This window comes from Alligator sinensis, unplaced genomic scaffold (genome assembly GCF_000455745.1).
Source record: "Alligator sinensis unplaced genomic scaffold, ASM45574v1 scaffold207_1, whole genome shotgun sequence".
NCBI lineage: Eukaryota > Metazoa > Chordata > Crocodylia > Alligatoridae > Alligator > Alligator sinensis.
In genome coordinates, this window is record NW_005842112.1 from 283,018 (window position 1) to 292,490 (window position 9,473).

Here is a 9,473-nt window from a genome sequence, read left to right on the forward strand (position 1 = left end):
GCTGCTGCTGCTCCTGGCCGCGGCCGCCCTGCTCGGCTCAGGTAAGGGGGGGCCCGGCCCCGCTTTTGTTCGTGTGCGCCTGCCGGCACGGGCCGCGGGGTGGGGGTGGGCAGCGGGCAGCGACGGGGCTGACACAGCGGGTGTGCAACGGGAGAGGAGTGCGGCACACTCGGCCCCTCTGGGCCTCCCACCGCCAGGGCTTCGTGTCCCTGCCGCACACGCGCATCCCTGAGGCACACAATGGGAGACATAGGAGGCCAAAGGCTAAAGATGACCCTACAGCTGCCTCCAGGACTGTGCTTATACATGTGTCTGTGATGCACAAAACAGCAGGCGCCTGCAGCCACTTCTGTCAGAGGTGACCGAGCGCACCGTACAAATATACATGCGCTGTTATAGTTATATAATGATATATATATACAATGCACAAAATAGTAGACGCCTGAGGCCAAATGCAGCCACTTCTGTCAGAGGTGACCGAGAGCACCTTACAAATATACATACTATTATGTTTATGTATACGATGCACAAAATAGTAGACACCTGAGGCCAAATGCAGCCACTTCTGTTACAGATGAGCTAGAGCACCCGACAGCTATGCATATGTAATTATATTTATATAATTGTGCACGATGCACCAAACAGTAGATGCGCGAGGCCAAATGCGTCCACTTCGGTTAGGCAGAGGTGGCCGAGCGCCCTACAACAAACTTTTGCCCGTGAGCCCCTTTATGCCAGGAGACCGCAGGACTCCTGCCAGCATCGGCCCTTAGGGACAGGGGGGGGGGGGATGAGCCCGACCCCAAAATGGGGTCTGCATATCGGAGCTGCCGAAGCTAGAAACCACCCCACTGGGCGTAAATGGTGATGGAAAGGAGGAGGAAAGAAAAGGTTTTTGAGGAGGAAATGAAGTCAGGGTGAAGTTTGTCACAGGCAGTGCAATTTTGGGGGGGTTTTTTGCTGCACACTTGGAGGTAGGACTGGGAGCGAAGCGAGAAGGAAAATAAAATTTGCAAGTAAGCGGGTGAGCGCGAGAGTCGCTGGTCCGATGAATCCAGACTGTTCCAAGTCCTCACAGCAAGATTGGGAGGGAGCACAGCTCTGCAGAGCAAGCTGCCTTTGTTTTGGGAGGTCACAGTGCCGTGGTCCGGGTCTGATCTCCGTTTGTTTTAGGTAGGCAGCTGCCCAGTGTGTGCAGTTCATTACTTGTCTGAATTGTGTAGAGCTCTTTCCCCCTTCACTGTTCTCCCCCTCTTCCCTGTTGAGCTAGACCAGGGTTCCCAAACTGATGTGCATACCCCTGGGGGTGCATAAAACAGCCTTGGGGTGGGGGGGATGCAGGAGAAATTGTACAATGGTGGATTTAATTTTCATTATAATAAGTCATGGGCAGAAGGGGTTAAAATATAAGCCATATACTGGTAGGGGTATGCAGGTAAATGTGGAAGTGGGGGGTACATAATAAGAAAAAAAGTTTGGGAATCGTTGAGCTACAAAATATTAAGTTTAAAATTTGTATATGAAGTTTAGTTTTTTTTATGGCAGAAAAAACTGTTAGAACAGGTTATTTGGGCAGGAAAAAAGTAGCAAGAACGGATAGTTTAGAGAGAGCTTACTAGTGGTTGTATTTGCTTGTAAGCAACAGTTTAAACTGTCTCCAAACCCTGCCTGGCTGCCTTGGCTCTTGATCTGTCTAAGACAAGACAGACAGATTGCTTCAGTTTACTCTCATGAGCTCCAAGATTAATGCAATGGAGCTGGGTTCTGCTCTGTCAACTTTAAAAGGGGCTTCTCCTCCTGACCTAGCCTTGCCGGCCAGAAGTTTCCTGTCCTCTACTGCTGTGCCACATGGCATTTGTCTGTCTGTGTCAGATCTCTCTGTGCACTGCCTGTCAGAGGGACCTAATGCATGAACGGCTTGTTCATGTGTCCAAACAGTTGAGGAGAGTAAGTCCCACTCATTTTCAACAAGACATTGGGGGAAGCTTTTGAAGAAGCCTTTGTTCAAAGGCTCTTGGATCCTCAAAGATGCAAAGTACTATGTAAATATTTTTGTAAGTATTGTTTTTAGCAAGTCACAGTAGTTTATCATATCAGCATCATCTATGGATTTATGAACTTGCACAGTAGAAAGGAAAAATTCATGCTATTCTCTGGATACATTCAAGAAACACTTGGATGCTCACCTTGCTGGGGTCATCCAGCCCCAGTGTCCATCAAATCTATGGTAGATAGTCTCTCAGAGTAAAACAGGTTGCTTCTGCAAGGCTGGGTCATTTCACCACTTCTTCAGGAGTCTATCAAGTAGTTCAGCATCCTAGTCTTGATCCCCGAGATAAGAGGAGAGCTTTAAAAGATAAAAATACTTAAAGACATTTAAAGCTGGGCTGAAGAACAAAATCAAGTGACTCCAGTTCAGCTACTTGCTAGGTCCTGCTATAGTTTTTTCTCCCCTGCCCCATTTGTTGTCGTTCTCTTAGCATTATTCACTGTTTGTATGTCACAGGCTTGCAGTCTTGTGTGGTTTAAAAAGTAAGGCATAGATGCATTAGTTTACTGTGATCCAGTGATTAGTTTGAGTGTCTTAGTCTTCCAGTGCCCCCCCATCTCCTGCCTTAGCCTCCTAAGGACTGTAGAGTAGACACATGTCCCACCTAGAGACTCTTAAAAGGTTTTTCTTAAACAATGGTAAAATGGTAAAGCCAAGTACAAAACATTGCATACTGTTCAGATGGGAAGGTCTCCAATAATTTTACTTGAATTTACTTGTTGGTTGCCACTGATGCAGCTTGTCTTCATCCCATGCTCACATGTTACTGTGAGCATGGACAGAGCTCCACTTCTGGACTCCGTGTCAGTGTTTGCATTACGGATGCAGCAGGAAAAATGTTTAAATCCAGAACAACTCCAATTGATATAGTTCAAATTGTTTCTTTTATTATCATAGTCAATATAATATAGATTAGGACCTCGAAACTGTCAGCTTAGGTCCTAACTCATATGGTCTTCTCCTTTAAACAGTCTCTCTGTAAAAGGGATATGCAGGTAGGTACAGCTACAGCTCTGACTTTCCAGCCTCCTCCATAGAAAGCCTCACTGGCTTCAAACTCCATGTGGTTCTGTATGCAGGGTTAAAACTATGGCTCTTCAAATGCAAATATCAGGAGGAACTCAAGATGATATGGAAATGTAAGAACTTTGATTGCTCTCTCTCCAGAGAGTCTGAGCAGCACAGTCTTGCTAGATAATTCCTCTGTCCTAATCCTTGAGGAAGAGAAATACCCCCAGAGCAAGAGATGCAAGATGTACATCCCCTTGGCATATTGAAAGAGTCTTTATTGGGCAAACGGTTACTGCAAGTTTCTTCTCCACCTTCTGCCACGTCCAGGATGGCTGGTCTCCCTCAGCTATCCTTAGCCGGTTGGAACCAACATGTGGTGGAACATTTTTGTATTTGGGTAAATAATGATAGTGCCTTTCTTGATAAATTTTTTTTTACTGCCCCCATGTCCCAATTCTTCTTAAATTGCTCCCTGTTAAGCCTCATCTCTCCTTGCTCCCCCGCCCCCCACCCCCAGTGTGTCCTCTTTGTCCTAGGCTTCTGCAAAAGCTGCTGCACAACTGGGAAGTGACAACAGATGCTGTTCTAAAAGCTTCTCTTAAAATCCAACATCATGGCATCTGCTCTTCATCTGCAGCTAAACAGTGCTTACCTTTACCAGGTCACATGCAGAGTTCAGCTTTGTGTGGGGCAGGAAGGCAAGTCTTTGATAGTATTTACTGAATGAAGGAAACAGCTGAGCTGCACAATACTTAACTATGAGAGACTGGGCACTCTGTGGAGAAGGTGTAATACAGCCTAACACCAGCCTCCTTTCAGGATGTCTCTCTCTAGTATTTATAGGGCTGTTATCACTGCAGCAAGTTGAACATTTTGACCCCCAGACCAGCATGAGTCAGAGTGAACATGTAATTTTGTCGTACAGACTTGATCTTGGGAAGTATTCAGGAGCTGCGATTCCTTCGGAGGACAGCAAGCACTAGAAGGAGATCTGTATACTTAGTTGTAGCTTATCTCAAAATTTCCCACTCCCAAGCATTCAGGAATTTGGAGCAAATCCTCAGAAGTGTCATTTTCACAATTTCAGTTTTCTAAGCCAAATTTAAGAAATTAGAGTTCTTGTTTGCCTCAAAGAGAGAGAACTCCTGCCCACCCCCAGAAAAGGTTCAACCATTCTCTTGTAGTAGGAAGACTAGATTTAAGAAACCAGAGAGAATCCCATAGCCTCATGATCCAGGAGCTCTGGCTTTAAACATCCACACAAGTTACAAGAAGAGTCCCCCGGATGTCACAACACCAAGAGAGAAAGACCAGGCTTGCAGCACTGACTTCAGACATCATCCAAGGCCTTTTGTAAGAAACAGAGGAAAAAACAACCCCAAACTAGCACATAGGCAACAGACAGCACAGGGCTGAATTCTCACACTATACAAAGGCAAGCCTAAACCATGGGATTAAATTTTGCTAACACACGCAATTTTGCAGGCCCAAGTCACAACCTCAGCTGTGCACACCAAATAAAGTATCTGATTCTTCAATCCTTATTAGCCTGCCAAACAGGAGATTTTACCACCTTCAACTCTCCTTTGAAATATGAACTTTCATTTCTACCCAGGAGAACTTTTGCAATCTTTTTTCCAATACCTGAAGGGTGTTTTGCACCCAAAAGCTTGCAATTAAATTTTTGGGGCAAAGATCTAGTTGGTCTAATAAAAGAGATCGCCTCTACCATGAATCCCGAATGATAAGCACTACATTAAAAAAAAAAATTCAAGCAATTTTTTTTTTTTTTGGAGGGCGGGGGGAGAAAGGAGATGAAAGGAAGAAAGGAAGAAAAGGGGCTTCATGGGAAATCATGGGACTGACCGAGGAATTAAATTTCATCTGTCAAGCCTCCACTCAGTTGTATTGGTTGTTGGCATATACACAAATTTGCTAAGGAAGAACAGTTGCTTCTCTGGAAGTCAGACTTGCATTTTACTGGTTGGGGATGAGCAGGAATGTTTGACCAGGCTTGAGGAGGAAGAAGTCATGAGACTTGCAAAGAGGTAGAATGAGAAGTCCCTGTCCCCTCCTACCTCCAAGCAGCTCAGACCACTATATAAAACATGTGGAGGTGCATTTATTATGGACATGAGGGACACCTAGCAATTTTGAATCCCGAGTTCATTCATGTTTCCCTCCACGAACTGAAAAAGGTTTTCCATTTTGGGTTTATTTTTTAATGAGTCAGTCAAGTAGCCTGTGCTCAGTCTGTAGCTCTCACGTGAGCAGAAAGTGAGTCCATCTGCTAAGTAACAAACACTAAATCCAAGGTATTTGTTACAAGCTTTGAGAATCCAACTGCAATAGCATCATGCTGGAGCAACAGTTCTCAGCTTTCATATAATCCCTTAGGAGAGATGGTACATCAATGGAGGCCAGCCTTTTTTGGAAAGCATGCCACAAATTAGCCCCCACCCCCCTTCCCAAAAGTCACTCTGATCTGCTGCTCAGCTTTCTTCTCCCTGCCCAAGCTGCCATGAGTCAGATAGAGGCTGCAGGTGCCACCTGTGGACCCTGTGCTGCAGGTTGGCCACTCCTGCTGTGTTGTAGAACACCTCTCCTCAAGTGTGGATGAAAACCATCCCAGTGGCAATTAAAATAACTGCTTACAAGTGAAAGTAATATTAGGGAAGTAATTAGCTATTTATAACTGTTGCACAGATGGCTCCAGTCATTGCAGGCAGCTCCTCTTTACCTTGTCTCTTATACAGCAGTGGCCGCTAGGGAAGGCAGATAGAGAGGAGAGGAGCCAGCTTGTTTCCAGATGTTTTTACAGGTGTCCAGGCTCCTCTTTGCCAAGGAGATAAGTTGAAGCAGCTGTAAACAAGAAGTAAAGCCAGCACCAGGTGACCCACATGGATTACCTGGAAGATAACTTTCCATAGTTTGGCACCATCTGGGCTATGACTTGGCAATGAAAGAGCAAAGGCTATTTGTCTTGGTTTTACTGCCAAAACTGAGTAGTGCAAAAATTCTCACTTACTTAAAACTGTAAGTTTAATAATCAACAGTAAGAGCAGCCTTGTATTTACTAACAGTCATTAGTGATTGGAAATACGCCCCCCCCCCGCAAATGCACACCCCTTTCTAAAAGGTATACTTTTAAGTTAGACCCTGTGTCTAGATATGACAGAGAGAGAGACATTCCCACCCACACTATTCATTTCTTATCTCCAACTAATTAGCATTTACTCATATGCCACAACCAAACACAAAATGGTGGAAGCATGAAGTGGAATGATTAGTATTAACAGTTGTTGCTTCTTTAGCTAATGATATTTACACTTGCAAATGGCAGTGCGACCAGTTTTGTGGGCAGGAGTGGTGCTACTTATTCTTCTACATCTGTTGCAACAGATTTTGCCCCTAAAGCATGAACAGATCTCTATTGATCTCCAACGCTGACTAGAATAAAAGGTTTAGCCTTGCAGGGTTTAAAGAGAAATGTTTCTCCTTAGAAAGATATCCTGAAGGTTTGAAGTATTAACCTCACAGCTGACTTACAGGAAGTTTGATTTTATTAGATACTGCTTCTGAAGCCACTTTAATAAACCTATATTTTGTTATTAAATTAGATAATACCAATGGTAAGAAAAAAAACCTGTGCAGTTTTCTTTTGTAAATCTGTCTGATTGACAGATGTTAATGCACCATCCAGTGAATAACGTGATGAGAACAAGATTAATATTTTTTGTTTTGATATGCAAGAAACATGAAGAGGCTTTTCCCCCACCCCAGAAAATAAAATAAAATAAAAATCAAGAAATTATTGATCCGTACAGTTGATCTAGTTGGGATCATGCTGCAAGTCCATGAATAGATTTTAGATCCCACTCTGTACCGTCCACATACAAGTACATCAGCTGTTATTAGGGAAGGGTGGGGGGCACAAAAATGCACAGGCAAGTGCCTCACTACTCTACCTGTACTTAAACTTACTGGTGTTACACCAGGCTCAAATTCAGTCTAGGTCTTACATCTCTGTAAGGCTGCAGCTACCTTGTAGATAAAGCCTAGTGATAGTAGTTTTACAGAATTGTGAAGTTCTAGTTCAAGGACAGAAGTTAAAAATCACTTTCCAAGGAAATTTTGAAAGTGCATAGGATATTCTTGGAAGCCAGCAGCAGGATGGCTACAACATGGGTATTCATGCTGCGTGCCACACTTTCTACCTGCCAGAATGACAGGATCTAGTAGAGTGTTAAATGCAATGTAGTCTTCCTTGGCAGATGGGGAACTACATCCCTGCTCTGAAGGGAGCCTAATTTCCCTTGGGCTTTTGATCAAGACATGGAATATCATAGTAGGGGAGGCTGATGAGGAGAGAACAGAAGCTTATGCAAGATTTAATTGGGAGGTGAGAGAGTCCTTGTATGTTGCACTATTCTTAGGGCTTGCAGCAAGGTGGAGCATGAAGCTGAACAGAAAAAATTGTCTAGGAGAACAAGGTGCTGGGTTGGGGGGGGTGGAAAAGAAAGCTGGGGTGGGGGGGAGGGGAAAAAAGTGGTTCAGCATTTTGAAAGCACTTTGAAAAGCTTTCAAATGGGGGAGGGTGGTAGGGTGAGGAAGAGAAGGCCAAGAAAGGTTTCCAAGATAAACTGCAGATGAAGATGCCACAAATACAAAGTAAATCTAGAATGGTGGTGTTAATACCATACAACATCAATTTGATCTAGATTGCTACATAATAGTGATGACCAAGGCAATTGGAGTTAGCTGGGGGCAGGGGAAAACAAGGAAGAAGTATTCTCCATCAGGATGTGGAAAGATGTGACAGGCTGAAGCCTGGAGAGGATGTGCAGCGTAGGTAGCACAATAGTGGTGACAGTTTACAGACCTGCAGCCTGATGGGCCAGTGCAGGTAGGACAAGGAGGTAACTTAGGCTGCTTGTACATGCCACGGGGGTTTAATTCGGTTTAGTTCTTCTTAAAATTGAAACGGTGGGTTTTTAGAAACACTGCTTCAGTTCAGGGAGAATTGAACACAAGGGTGGGGTCCCAATTCTTACCTACCTCTTTGGTGGTGGAGGGTGGGGGAAAGGAATGAACTGCTGGCAGGCTGACTAGTTCCCGAGCTGTATGGGGGCCCCTCCAGGTGGCATGTGGGTCAGGTGGTCCTGCAGCCACAGAGGGAGACACCAGGCCTCAACGCAGCTCAAGCAGGCTGGCTTGGGGGGGGGAGGGAGGGAGGGAGGGAATCAGGCTCATCACTCCCTTCGGTGGAGCCTGCCACCAGGTCCCATACCCCCTGAGCTGTGTGGGGCCTGCCAAGCCCTGAGCACATTGGCTTCCAGCACGCTGTGCACCATTGCACTTTGTTAGGTAGCAAACAAACACCTCCGAGGTGTCTTAATCATACCCAAAGTCATTTAAAGTGGAATATGCCACCAAGCGTGCAAACAGCAATGCCATTGAAGCGGTGCAGAAGGGCATTTAAGCAGCTTTAAAGGCCAATTTTGTGGCGTGTACAAGAGGCCCTTAGAAGTCATGTAGACTCTGTGGTGCTTGGGTGCCAGAGGGTTGAGCTGTTGGCCCCCATGGCCATCAGACAGCATCTGCAGGGAACCCAGCTGAACTTATGGCCTGAACTGTAAGAGACAAGAAACTGCCTGTGCAGGTCTTTGGAAACAAGAACAAATATATCAAGGGTGGACAATATTTCAGCTGATGGGTCACTTAACTAGGTTTGATGAGCTGTTGAGGGTCACACACAAGAGTCTTTTAGAAGATATCATTTTAACAAGTTATAGATAAGAAGTTGTATACTAAAAACAGATATACACTATAACATTTAAAATTTTAAAAAAAAATATTCCTCCCATCTATGGGTTGAGTCATGTAGATAGGGGCAACTGCATAAAAGCTCAAAATAAAGTCTTACTCTCGTCTGCTGTGGGTGGGTGGTGTGTACACACGTGAGGCTTCATGCTAGGTTTGGGAGTTGGCCAGGGGTGAGGGGAGGGAAGGAGTAAGGGATGTGTGCAGCAGAGCTCACCTGGGCAGTGCAGGTGCACTCTACTCCCCCCAAAACTTAGTCAATGCATGAGTTTTCTGCTGACATAACAGCATCCACATCAGACAGCCTGCAGATCAAGCTGCATCAGCAGAGAGACAAATAGCCTCATCCCACCATGCCTCTAGCCAATCTCTATGTTGGCAATAATTTGTGGCAGAGATGAGACTGCAGCACTTCAGAACAAGCTCTTTGCAGCAGGATCTGCATCTTCCGTGCTTGTCCGGCACCTACCTTAGTGAAGCATAGTGTTGTCATCCCCTCCCCCCTCCCCCAATTGCAATTAGGGCTTCAAAAGTGACTGAAGGAAGCTTCCAACCTCAAAAAGCTGTCATTTCTTTACCCCATTATGCA

The 9,473-nt window shown here is 45.1% G+C and overlaps 1 protein-coding gene across 4 annotated transcripts in view; it reads left to right on the forward strand.

The window, feature by feature from the left end:
- Nucleotides 1–9,473, forward strand: part of CD99L2 (CD99 molecule like 2) — a 64,536-nt gene continuing 55,063 nt past the window's right edge. For all 4 annotated transcript variants that reach the window (XM_025205347.1, XM_025205348.1, XM_025205350.1 and 1 more), the window contains exon 1: nucleotides 1–41. The gene's annotated coding sequence lies outside the window, so the exon portion shown is untranslated. The remainder of the gene's footprint in view (nucleotides 42–9,473) is intronic.